We start from the raw sequence: 12,414 nt of genomic DNA on the forward strand, positions 1-12,414 counted from the left end.
TCTGCCCCGTCGGTGGAGGCCAGGAAAACGCACGGTGCGCCTTCCGGAGGAGTCCCCCGCGAGAAATGTAGCGGACTTAGCCTCTGCACCTTCGTGGGGGACGGACCTGCCTTACCGCTCTCTTTTCTGCACACCTGTTCACACCTTTGGCCCCTCTTGCACAATGACATTTATCATGTCCAGAGTGCACTGCTGGGCTTTAGAAAAAGAAATGCCTGCTTCTGAGCGAGAGGGAGAGAACCGACCGGCTGCTTCCTAAGGACTTTGCAAAGCCAGTGACATTTTCAGTGATTGCATCCTGGCTTGTCTGTGCACCTCCCAGCCAGACACACAAGGCCAGAGACGATGCATTGACTTAAAATCTGTGCATCTATTTTGTCTTTCTTTTATGTTGCGTCGTCATGCTGTTTTATTCATGATCATCGTGTTTGTTAAATTGTTGAAAAGTAAAAGACGTCGCTGTCACCTCCTGGGAACACGTCAACGGAACCACTTCAAGCACGTCATTGTTACGGGTCGCACGCTTCCAAACATTGTTCAGGATGGGGAAGCAGGTCATTCCTGCAAGTTCTAGATGCTGTGGGGTCCAGGGGCCCCCCGCCGTCCCCAACCCCCCGCCCATTTCTCCCGATTCTCCGGGTCTGTGTCAGGCACAGAGGACGCATGTGTGCTGAGTCGTACCCCCTCCGAAGCAGGGTGGCTTGTCCTTGTCTTATGCTCTCAGGCATGGTGAGGAGTTGGCCTGTGTCTTACAGCTACACCTGCAGACTGCTCCCTCGCCGTCCACGAACCATCCTTCTGGGGGCTCGGCAGCGGCCAGGACCGTCCCCCGACAGTGTCATCATCCCAGAAACCGGAGGAAGAGATGGGAACCTGCGACACATTGGAGCACATTTAATTATTCTGCCCCAAGCTCAGCCCTTTGGTCACTGACTCTACTGATGGAGTTCACACGTGCCTTCGAGTCTGCAAGCGTTTAGACCAGATTTGTGAACACGATGTATGATTTTTTTTTTTAAAACAAACATTTGTGTTTGCTTTGGTTTTTTTTTTAATTTATTTTTTCTTTATGGATTTTAGAGAGAGAGGGAAACAGTGATGAGAGAGAACATTGATTGGCGGCCTCCTGCATGCCCCCCACTGGGGATGGGCCCACGACCTGGGCATGTGTCCTGACCAGGAATCGAACCAACGACCTCTTGGTGCAGGGTCGACGCTCAACCCCTGAGCCACACCGGCCGGGCTACGGCGTATGATTTTAATACAGTCTTGGGTTGTGTTGAATCTCATAATCCTTGTTCTCATAAGTGATTTTTTTTGGGGGGGGGTGCCTACTTGATCCTGCTTTATTTGAACATACCCTTGGCGTGTGCCTGACAGTGGGGTGTGCACACATCATTCCCTTCTTGTCACCTGAGTGGTCCCCTTCAGGCTCTGTTTTGATTTTTCCGTATTTCTGAAAAGGTGGCCAGCGTCTCCTTTCATTCAACCTCCTGAGGCGATTGAAAAATATAATTTTCCTTTCAGGGGACCGACCTTGCTCAGAGAGTCTCAGAGGCTCCGGCGTTGAACTCTGATTCTCATCAGCACCTCGCATGATGTAATACATGGCGCTGTCGCCCGGCCGGTGTGGCTCCGGGGTTGAGCGTCGACCCTGCACCCAGAGGTCACCGGTTCGATTCCCGGTCAGGGCACAGGCCCAGGTTGTGGGCCCATCCCCAGTGGGGGGCATGCAGGAGGCGGCCCGTCAATGTTCTCTCTCATCCATGTTTCCATCTCTCTCCCTCTCCCTTCCTCTCTCTCTAAAATCAATAAAGAATAAATATAAAAAAATAAAAATGAACGGCTCTGTCCACGTAACTCTTTGCAGGGAGGATGTTTTGCTTCTATGGGTCTAGTTCACCGTTACCTCGGCTCCGCCAAACGCCCGCGGAGAACAAACAGACAAGGTCCACCGCCCTCCTCCCCACGCACACCCCTCAAAGTGTGTCAGGCCGCACTATGTAGACTTGCAGCTGTGCAGGTGAAAACACAGACAGAGGGATTCAGGGCCATGAATCTCAGTGACAAGACGACGTGGGCGGCTCCGGGTGCGTGACGTCGTCCACACCGCCCTCTCTGGTCCTCTTCCTTCGGGACTTCAGAGCGGATGAAACCGTCTGGGGGGAATCGTCCTCTGACCCCCGCGGGGATCCAGAGCGTTTCCTCCGACAGTACCTGCCAGTGATTTGTTTCCTGAAGATTTCTGGTCCCTCCAGGAAGTGTCTGGTTTAACTAAAAATGTCTCTGCAATCATTCCTTGTGACGGCTGGCTATGTTTTTCCTCCCTCTGGTCCTGTTTTTCTTTTTTTATCCTCACCCGAGGACATGTTTGCATTTATCTTCAGATAGAATGGGAGAGACAGAGAGAAACATCGACGTGAAAGGGACACATGGAGTGGCTGCCACCCGCACGACCCAACCAGGGCCGGGGACACACTGCAACCGAGGTCCGTGCCCTTAGCGGAACCGAACCCGGGTCTCTCTGGACCGCAGGCCGACGCTCTAACCACTGCGCCCAACCGGCCAGGGTTTTTATTATTATTATTTTTTCTTTTCTTTCTAAGCAACATACGTCTCTTCCTAGACGAGCTTGGGGGGCATCATCTCAGAAGCAAGCTGACATGATGAGGTGATGGGGGTTTAAAAGAGCATCCTTCCAAGAACTGGGAAATCATAGAAATAAAAAACAGGCAGCCAACCATCAAGAGGCTTAATTTTCTCCCCGTCCCGTGGGTCAAACCTCGAACGAAGCAGCTTGTGTGTAGGTGGGTGGCCACCGGTCGGGCGAAACCTCAGCAGGCGAAATAAGGTGAGACATGATGTCCTGCTCCAGAGATGCTGCAGCCGCACCTATAACCCGAGTGTTCCCAGTGACACCCTAACGCGGCTTTGTGGTCTGCAAGATGCAGCCGTTCAAACACCCAGTCGAAAAGGGGGCGCACAGTGTTTCCGGGACTCTCCTTTGAGCTCACCTTCAAATTCCTTTCCGCACACCTGTTTTGAGGTCTTCTTATGTCCCCAACACCTTCTGTGGGTGTTCCCCGTGGACCCCACTCGTGTCTAAGACACACAGCCCAGGAGAGATGACAGGGGGGGCATGCCGGTCTCAGACGTTCTGGGGACACCTCATTTTTCTTCTTCCCCACGTGTGGCAAAACGTAGATAACCCCCCAAATAACTTCTAACCAGTCGAATGTGTGCACGGACGAGGCTTGAAGGACATGTGCATCATCTCCAGAAATGTCGCGTCTCCCCAAAGGGAACCTGTGTCCCCAGAAACCACTCCCTCCTCAGCCCTGTCTCTCTGCCCCCGGCACCTGGCCTGCTCATTTCTGTCTTTACATGTCTGGTTTCCTCTAAGGACCCGAGGTGAGCGGAATTACAAACTCTTTGCCTTTTAAAATCTTTATTGATGTTAGAGAGAGAGAGAGAAACATCGATGAGAGAGAACATGGACTGACTGCCTCCTGCAGGCCTCCCACTGGGGATCAGGCCCACGACCTGGGCATGTGCCCTGAGTGGGCATCGAACCGGCGACCTGTTGGTGCAGGGTCGACGCTCAACCCCTGAGCCCCACCGGCCGGGCTCCCTTTGTGGGTCTGACTGGTTGCATTTAGCATCATGTCCTCGGGGTTCATTCGGGCAGGAGTCAGAATTGCTTTAATGTGTGTGGCTCAATCATAACCCATTGAGTGTGCAAACCACCTTGGGTGGTTCTGCCCATCCGAGGTTGGGCCCTGGGTGGCTGTGACCTGCTTTGTTGGGAGCATGCTACTGGGAACCTCTGTGCACAGTATCTGTGATCAGTATTCGGAATATTCCTGCAAGTGGCTGGGAAATGCCCTAAGGTAGGTCATTGCCTTTAGCAATGTTTCAGCCTTAATCTGCTCGAGGACCCCCTAGGTTTCTGGGCTTCTGATGAGCACCATCCTTCCCATCAACCTTGTTGTTTTCTATGCGTCTTTACTTTCAACGTTTGCGTCTGTCCGGGAACACGAAGACGGAGATGCCCGCACGTTGGATCCTCCGACGGCAGAGACGGAGACGAGCTGAACAGGACTCAGCCGTGTCCGGGATCCTCGTATAGGACTCCGATGATTACACAAAGCTGGGCCGTCGGGCGGGATCGGCTCCTGGGAGGTGAGGACACCACCGCGCTGGATTTTCAAGACACCCACGGACGCAGAGGTTTTCCTGACCGAGACGGACCAGGCAGGTGGGTGGGATATGTCCCCGTTCAGACAGGGAGGATAGAAAACAGAATGCATGCCCTGGCCGGTTTGCTCAGCGGTTAGAGCGTCGGCCTGTGGTCCAGAGAGACCCGGGTTCGGTTCCCGCTAAGGGCACGGACCTCGGTTGCAGTTTGTCCCCAACCCTGGTTGAGGTTGTGCGGGTGGCAGCCACTCGATGTGTCCCCTTCACGTCAATGTTTCTCTCTCTCTCCGTCCCTCCCACTCTATCTGAAAAAAAAATGATAAAAATGTCCTCGGGTGAGGATTAAAAAAAGAAAGAAAGGAAACAGAATGCACCGCCATCTCTTTCCAGTGTCTCCCTGGTGACCCTGGGTGTCCCCCTGGTCACACGGCACAACCAGAGCTGCCGGGGACCTGGGCCCTTCAGAAAGTCCACTTTGTTTCGGCCACAGACGGACAAACAGACGGCCGGGGAGGAGGTTGGGGACACGAGAGAGGACGACGTGGCCAGAGTTTGAGTGATGCAGGGGATCGTTGCTGGTCACATTTGCAGAAATTGTCCATTTCTAGGGGACAGCCAGGCCTGGGGCAGGACGAGACTGAGACACGCGGATGAGCCGGGATCCGCTGGGGGATGGGCCCTGCCAATGTGGAACCAGGACTAGGAACAAGTTGGCACCGATTTCACGCCTTATAGACTAGAGACGATTGGGAGCCATCCCGGCCGTCACGAAAGCCTTACTGTTCAGTCACCGTCCGTGTGTATCATGAAGGCGTCACCCACGTACCCCGTGGTGCTCTCTCAGTGCTGTGTAAGCTGATGCCGCATCTCATCGCGTGAGACCCACGAAGCGGAGGTGGGTTCGTGACCATCCTGGTCCAGTCCCCTGAGCAGCTCTGGCTGATCCTGAGCCATCGCTGGAAATCGGAAGGCCTGTGTTTCTCACCGCGAGAGAACGCTGGGAGGACGGCCGCACGGTGGCGGGGAGGGTCGGCCCTGAAGCCAACGCATGGACAGTGTCCAGCGGGCGTGAGAGGCTCCAGTGTCCCCTAAATATTGACATCCTGGGAGAACCCCCAACAAGGTGGTCTTCAAAGCAAGTGTCCCACCCACAGTTCTCCGGGGGACGCTTATGTTCAACCTGGGAGGTTTTGGTAAATCAGATTTTCTTTTTTTGTTTTATTAAATATTTTTTCTCTATTGATTTTACAGAGAGAGAAAGGGAGAGAGAGAGAAACATCGACGAGAGTTAACATCGACTGGCCGCCTCCTGTGTGCCCTTCACTGGGGATCGGGCCCACAACCCGGGCATGTGCCCTGACCGGGAATCGAACCGGCGACCTCTGGGTGCAGGGTTGAAGCTCAACCACTGAGCCTCACCATCTAGGCTGGAAATCAGATGTTCATTCTCACAATTTTTTCCAGCCACATAAACATGCAACTGTGTCAGAAACGGTCAATGCCGCGGACCGTGGTGGCTCGAACCCCGCGCACCCCATGTTCTCCAGGGGAGTCTCTCAGCCAACTGGTCTCCGAGCCCTGGGACTAGCGGCCTGTGGTCTGATGGGCACGTCTTTGCAGACCCGGAGCATGAGTCGTGTCTGCAAGTGCGTCATGCCCGTAGGTTCACGCGAATACTATGATTTCGGGCCGATGTCTGCGTTTCTGTGTGTGGCTTTGACCCCGGGTCTGAGTCCACGGCCCCTGCCCGACCTCTGAGCAAACCGGAGGCTCAGGAGCGAAGGGGTGTCCACCTGTGCCGCATGCCCACAGGCCAACCTCCCGGGACACCCGGCCGCCAAGACTCAGGTGAATTCTCCTCATGGGCAACCTCCCGGGGCCTCATCACCTGCGGTTGCTGGAATTACCAAACGCCCGCCGACCGTACCCGACACCTGGGAGGGCCCCTCGTGCTTCCGTCTCCCGGACGCCCCCTTTTCTTCGCTGACTCACCTGTGACCTTTCCCCAGAGTAAACAGCAACCTCGAGAATATCAACCGTTCTGGGTCCCACGATCCCTCCCAGCCAACCAGCCCACCTGAGCGCGGTCTCCGACACCCAGAACCCAGTCACCCACGTGCCACCTGGTCACCGCGATTTCCGGTGACTTCCGTCAGAACCTCCCATTGGTGTTGGGAACACGTAAACCAATCATCCTCTTCCAAGCTTTCGAATCATTGATTAAGTCTCACGTGAGGTTCCTTGTGTGATTTGCCCGGTGTCTGTCGAAGGGTTAAGGATCCTTGATTCCGTTGGTAACTCTCATTAACATGTGCATTTACAACATAGAGAAAAACAACTGTTTTTTCCCCTCCACAGAACACAGATCGTTTGTCCGGAGCCCCAGGCATTTCGGGAATAAGCACAAAGGTGTTTTCCATACTTACCTGCGTTAACAACTTATTGGTTACGATGGGAGCCTCATCCGGTCCCATTTGCTACACACAGAACATATTCTGTATGTTCAGCCAATACGTGGACTGGACGATAACGTCTTCCTTTTGATGAACATAAAATACTGTAGATCAGGGAGTCTCCTAGATAATAAAAAAGCATTTAATTCTTATTTAGTTCATGGTCCCAGCATGGAAAATCTCTAACACGCTACATCAATATTCTGGAAAACGCTGGACGTTTAAAATGTCGCTGTTGAAATCAGGACCATACGATAAACATGAAGTCAACGGCGTTTCAATCACTGTCTTTTCCCGAGGCGGTGGTGGCCCTCCCGGAACAGCGTCGGCAGGAACACTCATTCACACACTTCCGCGCGAGACGTCGCTTCGACGGGCCGTGGCCAGCGGACGGCGTGTGTGGACGAAATCCGAGCCCGGCTCATACGGGGCCTGAAGGAGACAGCAACGGCTTTGCTGTAGAAGCAGCACAATTGTCTGAGGGAACACACATACCTCTGCGACGGGGAAGAACGGAGATTCCGGACTGTCCACCTGCACCGCGGATTACTTTAGATTCAAGTTAAAGTCCACGTAACAGGAATCCTAACACTTCTTTATTTCAGCGCGGTAGTTGTGCCGTAAGAATCCGTGATGGACGAGACAGCGGTGGAATGGTTGGAAAGGCCATGTTCTCTTTTTCCTATTTTATGCAAAATTAAGCTGAGACGATTTATCAAAAATCAGCATGAAGGCCGAACATGGGTATGTGAGTCTTTGGGGCTGCTAAAAAGACGTTTTATTTATTTATTTTTTATGGGTTTTAGAGAGAGAGATAGAAACATGGATGAGAGAGAACATCGATGGGCCGCCTCCTGCACGCCCCCCACTGGGGATCAGGCCCACAACCTGGGCATGTGCCCTGACCGGGAATCGAACCAGCGACCTCTTGGTGCAGGGTTGATGCTCAACCACGAGCCACACCGGCCGGGCTAAATGTACTTTCTTAAATACTGTGCGTGTGATTTCTAGCCCCGAAATAACAAGTCGCCAAGAGCTGGGAAGGTTCAGATGCCTTCTGGTGTGGAAAAGTCCCCGCGAGCTTGTGATGAGACAGATATGACGTCCCATGCGTGATGCTGTTTAGACGGGGATGGGGGCTCCCTGGACACTCAGTCCGCGGTCGGGGTGGCTGAGCTCCGGCTCCTCCAGAATTCACTCGCAGACGATGGGGAGGCGGACGGAGAACTCACCCTCGCAGAAATAATTCACCATCACCGTCTGCCCGCAACCAGATGGAGCCCGGCTCTCTGATCCCGTGGGGCACGGCCTTTTCTGGACTTATTTTTAAATCTGGTCAAATGCATTACTAAAGCCATCTAACAGATTTTTTTTCACTGTCCGACAGCAGCAGTCTAGGGATAGCTCAGTCTCTTTTATCAATCAAATGAACAAATATAGGGAAACATCATGTCTCTGAGCTACTCCGAAACAGCCCACAAACACGAAGACGTCCACGTGCGATGGGATGTCACCGTCAAGTGGTTGATTCCCATTTTACACTTGACGCTCTGAAGCTATTCTTTAATTCCCGAAATTTATAAATGGAAGAGATTCTATTTCTTTTTTTTTTTTTTTAATTGTTTAAGGGATTACAGATGGAATCCCCTCCCCCCGCCCATGGTGTGACTTCCTTTTAAAGAGGGAAGGAGGAGAGGGTATGTCTTTTCAGGGAACACCTGCACCAGGCCGCCACCCCCAGGTACATCTTATCTACCTGATATGACATCACCGCAGCTCACCTACGTGACCGCCCTCCCTAACCCATCCCTGCAGTCTCACCTTGAAAATACATCAGTAGAGTCCACGGGAGGGTGCTCACCAAATACACAGTCTTCTTCCTCAAAGGTCTCAAGGTCACGGAAAACAAGGAAAATCGGACCAACAGAGCCGGGAGGATGTCCGCTTTGTGGGGGCTGGGTGAGCTCCCAGAACTCGATCAGGAGGGATTGTGGATGGAGTCCTCACCCGGGCAAGAGGGCACCGTCAGCCCACCCTGTCGGAGGCTCGGCATGAGTGTGGATGAAACCTAATCAGCCAGAATTGACCCCAGACTCTCCGACGTTGTAGCAGGTTATTAGGGATATGTCTCCTTTTGAAAAGGTATTTTCTCAAAGGGATCATATGCAGGCTGCAGTCTTTACAAATCCTCTGACTCTCCTCGCTTGCCTTAAATAAGATATAATGTCCCTTGAACAGAGAGGTCGCCGGTTCGATTCCCGGTCAGGACACAGGCCCAGGTTGTGGGCCTGATCCCCAGTGGGGGGCGTGCAGGAGGCGGCCAGTCCATGTTCTCTCTCATTGATGTTTCTATCTCTCTCTACAAAATCATTAAAAACATATGTTTAAAACAAAACAGAACTAAACCCAAACGATAAGAAAAGGAAAAAAAAAAAGTATTTGCCATAAGAGTTCTGGGTCCATATTCCTGACATTCACCCAGCCGAGAAACTAAAACACATACTAAAAGGATGAAGTATATATGTATTAAAAATAACACATGAATACTTCAATTATATTCCCTGGCAAAATTTACAGTGGACCCGTTTGTACAATTTCCTAGAATATTTACGGTATTTACGGTATTGATGTTTTCTATTCATTACGGACATCTCATCCTTTAAAAGAGATCAATACACTGCGACTCATTTTTCTGTGTATAAAACGTTTCATTAGAACACAGATGTGCCTATTCATTCACATACGATTTGTGTTTCATTTTTAATTTTTATTATTATTTTTTTCTTTATTTATTTAGAGAAAGGAAGGGAGAGGGAGAGAGAGACAGAAACATTGACGAGAGAGCATCAACTGGCCGCCTCCTGCACGCCCCCCACTGGGGATCAGGCCCACAACCTGGGCATGTGCCCTGACCGGGAATCAAACCCGCGACCTCTTGGTGCAGGGATGATGCTCAACCACTGAGCCACACTGGCTGGGCAAGTTTTTGCGAGTGTTTTAAAACTATAACAATCTCTACAGAAAACAGGGCCTACAAATTCAAAATATTTTCTATCTTACCTATTCAAGAAAAAATATCCCAACCCTGATTAGGGGGTCATATTTGATTTTGAGTTTCATTGGAGACCTGTTGACATGAAGAAAATTTTAAAATTACATTATTATATAGTTACGTAAATCGATTTTCTTTATGGCTTCTCTGATTTCTTTCAAGTATGCAGGCCTACCCAAATAGAATTACCTACATATGATTAATAATTACATCCAAAGTAGTTTATTCACGTGCTGACAAAAAAACCACATATTATGGCTTTTATTTTAAGGGCATTCAGCAGGTAGGGATTTCATATATTCACAATTCATCATATGTACTTTGTATATACTCATATGTCACAATACACACATACACTAAATCATGACTGTATATTATGTTACCAATCTCAATACACAGTATAAAGAAAAATGCACTAGCTCAGTAAAGATTGGAAGGGAACAGTTTAAACTACTATTAATTGACCCAGCCGGTGTGACTCAGTGGCTGAGCGTTGACCCTGCACCAAGAGGTCACCGGTTTGATTCCTGGTCAGGACACATGCCCAGGTTGTGGGTCCGATCCCCAGTGGGGGGCGTGCAATCAATGTTCTCTCTCATCAGTATTTCTATCTCTCCTTCTCCCTTCCTCTCTCTAAAATCAATGAAAGGAAAGAAATTAAAATTAAAAAAAAAACAAACTACTGTTGTTTGCAGAAGAAAGAATCATGTAATAAAAAAATGTACATGTATTTATACACACACATATATATGTCTCATACATATATATATGTCTCAGATAATGAGAGAACCCAGCTAGATAAAAGATAAACTTGCAAGATTAACTTAAAACTTTGGGTCGTGTTTTTTATTCCGCAGCCATAAAGTTCTAAGCATAACGTGAGTAATACGTACTGCAATATCAATTTATAAGTATTAAAACTCTGGGAATGTACTTATCAAAGAACAATCAGGTCAACCAAGGAAAACAAATGAAGAAAGATTGCCACTTGCCTCTTGAAAAGCGTGACTCCTCTATTCATATAAATTTTCCTCCCGATTAAATCACACCATCCACACAGTTCCTACCCCAATTCCCATTAGTTCTGTAGAAACGGCCTTAATGTACCCTAAAGTTTCTATGGAGAACGGAAAATACAGAACACTTATGTCAACACTAAAAAATTAGGGTGCACGGAGTGGTGGGTCCCGGGGATAATGACTTGGCAAAGCCGTAGACTGGATTAAAAACCCTTTGTTAATGGTGCAAGCACTAGAGATCGACTGAGACTCATATAGAACTTGGCAGACGTGTGACTTCAGGGGAAATGACGACAGTTCCGTCGAGGTCCCAGATCCGTGTAGGAAGCCTGGCCCCTCCTTTCCAGCACTGGGAACCCTTACCCCTAAGAAGTGGTCCTTCATGTCCTCTGTGTCTATGCGCAGCCTGAGACCCGAGGTGGAGGAGTCTCCCTTTGGAGATCAGAGCTTAGAGCGGAATAGAAGAAAACCTCGGGGATCAGTCAATGGTGTACACGCTGTGGAAGCATCTCTTTTATTAATGCAAAGTATAGGGAGGGAGGTTGTGAGGGGGGAGGGAGCGAGGGAGGGAGGGTGGCCAGTGTGTGCAGGGGGAAGGGCAGCTAGGGAAGGGAGGGTTCAGCAGGAGAGAGGCTGAGGGGACCCCTTTCAGGGTGCCCGTGTCCGGCCCCCTGTCCTTGAAGAAGTAACGGAGTGCTCATACCATTCTTTCCTCTTCCGTTGTGTTGAGATATCCGTGGCGTAAACCATGGTTAGTTTCAGGTGTACAGCACAGCGGTTGGATGCACACACACACACACACACACAATATATATATAATATAATACATATATAATATTATATATAGAGAGAGAGAGATAGATATATAGATATATAGATATATAGCAGAATGATCAACACAGGAAACCTCGTTAACGCCTGTCTCCGCACTCAGTCAATTTTGCGCGTGTGTGTGATGTGCCATTTTAAGGTCTACTCTGCGGGACACTGTCCCCAGGACACATTCCCGTATCACGGCACGCGTGTCTTTCGGAAACGGGCAGTGTTTCCTTCGTCCTTGGCTGGATCCTGTCCCCGGGTGCCTATGTCAGGGCGGATCAAATTAGGGGTACAGTTTGGAGGATGCCAAACACGGCGTTTATTCTTGCGTTATTATTGATTCCTTATTGTGTGGTTTTCCATGGACCCTGTCACCTCTCTTTCCCCCCAGCCCTGCATCCGTCTCGTGTCTTCTTCATCCGCTGTCCATCCCTGCACAGGTGGGTTGTTCTCATGTCTTGGCTGTTGGGGTGTTTCAGTGGACAAGGGTGCAGGTGTCTTTTCCAGACTGATTTCATTTCTTCTGGACAAATACCCAGAAGAGGGGTTGCTGGATCCCACGGCCGTTTTTTGTTTTTAATTTTTTATTCTTTATTGATTTTAGAGAGAGAGAGGAAGGGAGAGAGAGATAGAAACATGGATGAGAGAGAACATCGACGGGCCGCCTCCTGCATGCCCCCCACTGGGGATCAGGCCCACAACCTGGGCATGTGCCCTGACCGGGACTCGAACCGGTGACCTCTTGGTGCAGGGTCGATGCTCAACCTCTGAGCCACACCGGCCGAGCGACAGTTCTGTTCCTAATTTTTTGAGAGACTTGCATGCTGTTTTGGGGACTGACTAATTCGTGTGGCCGGTGACTTGGTTTCTTCAC

This window comes from Molossus molossus, unplaced genomic scaffold (assembly GCF_014108415.1).
Source record: "Molossus molossus isolate mMolMol1 unplaced genomic scaffold, mMolMol1.p scaffold_m16_p_2, whole genome shotgun sequence".
NCBI classification, from domain to species: Eukaryota; Metazoa; Chordata; class Mammalia; order Chiroptera; family Molossidae; genus Molossus; species Molossus molossus.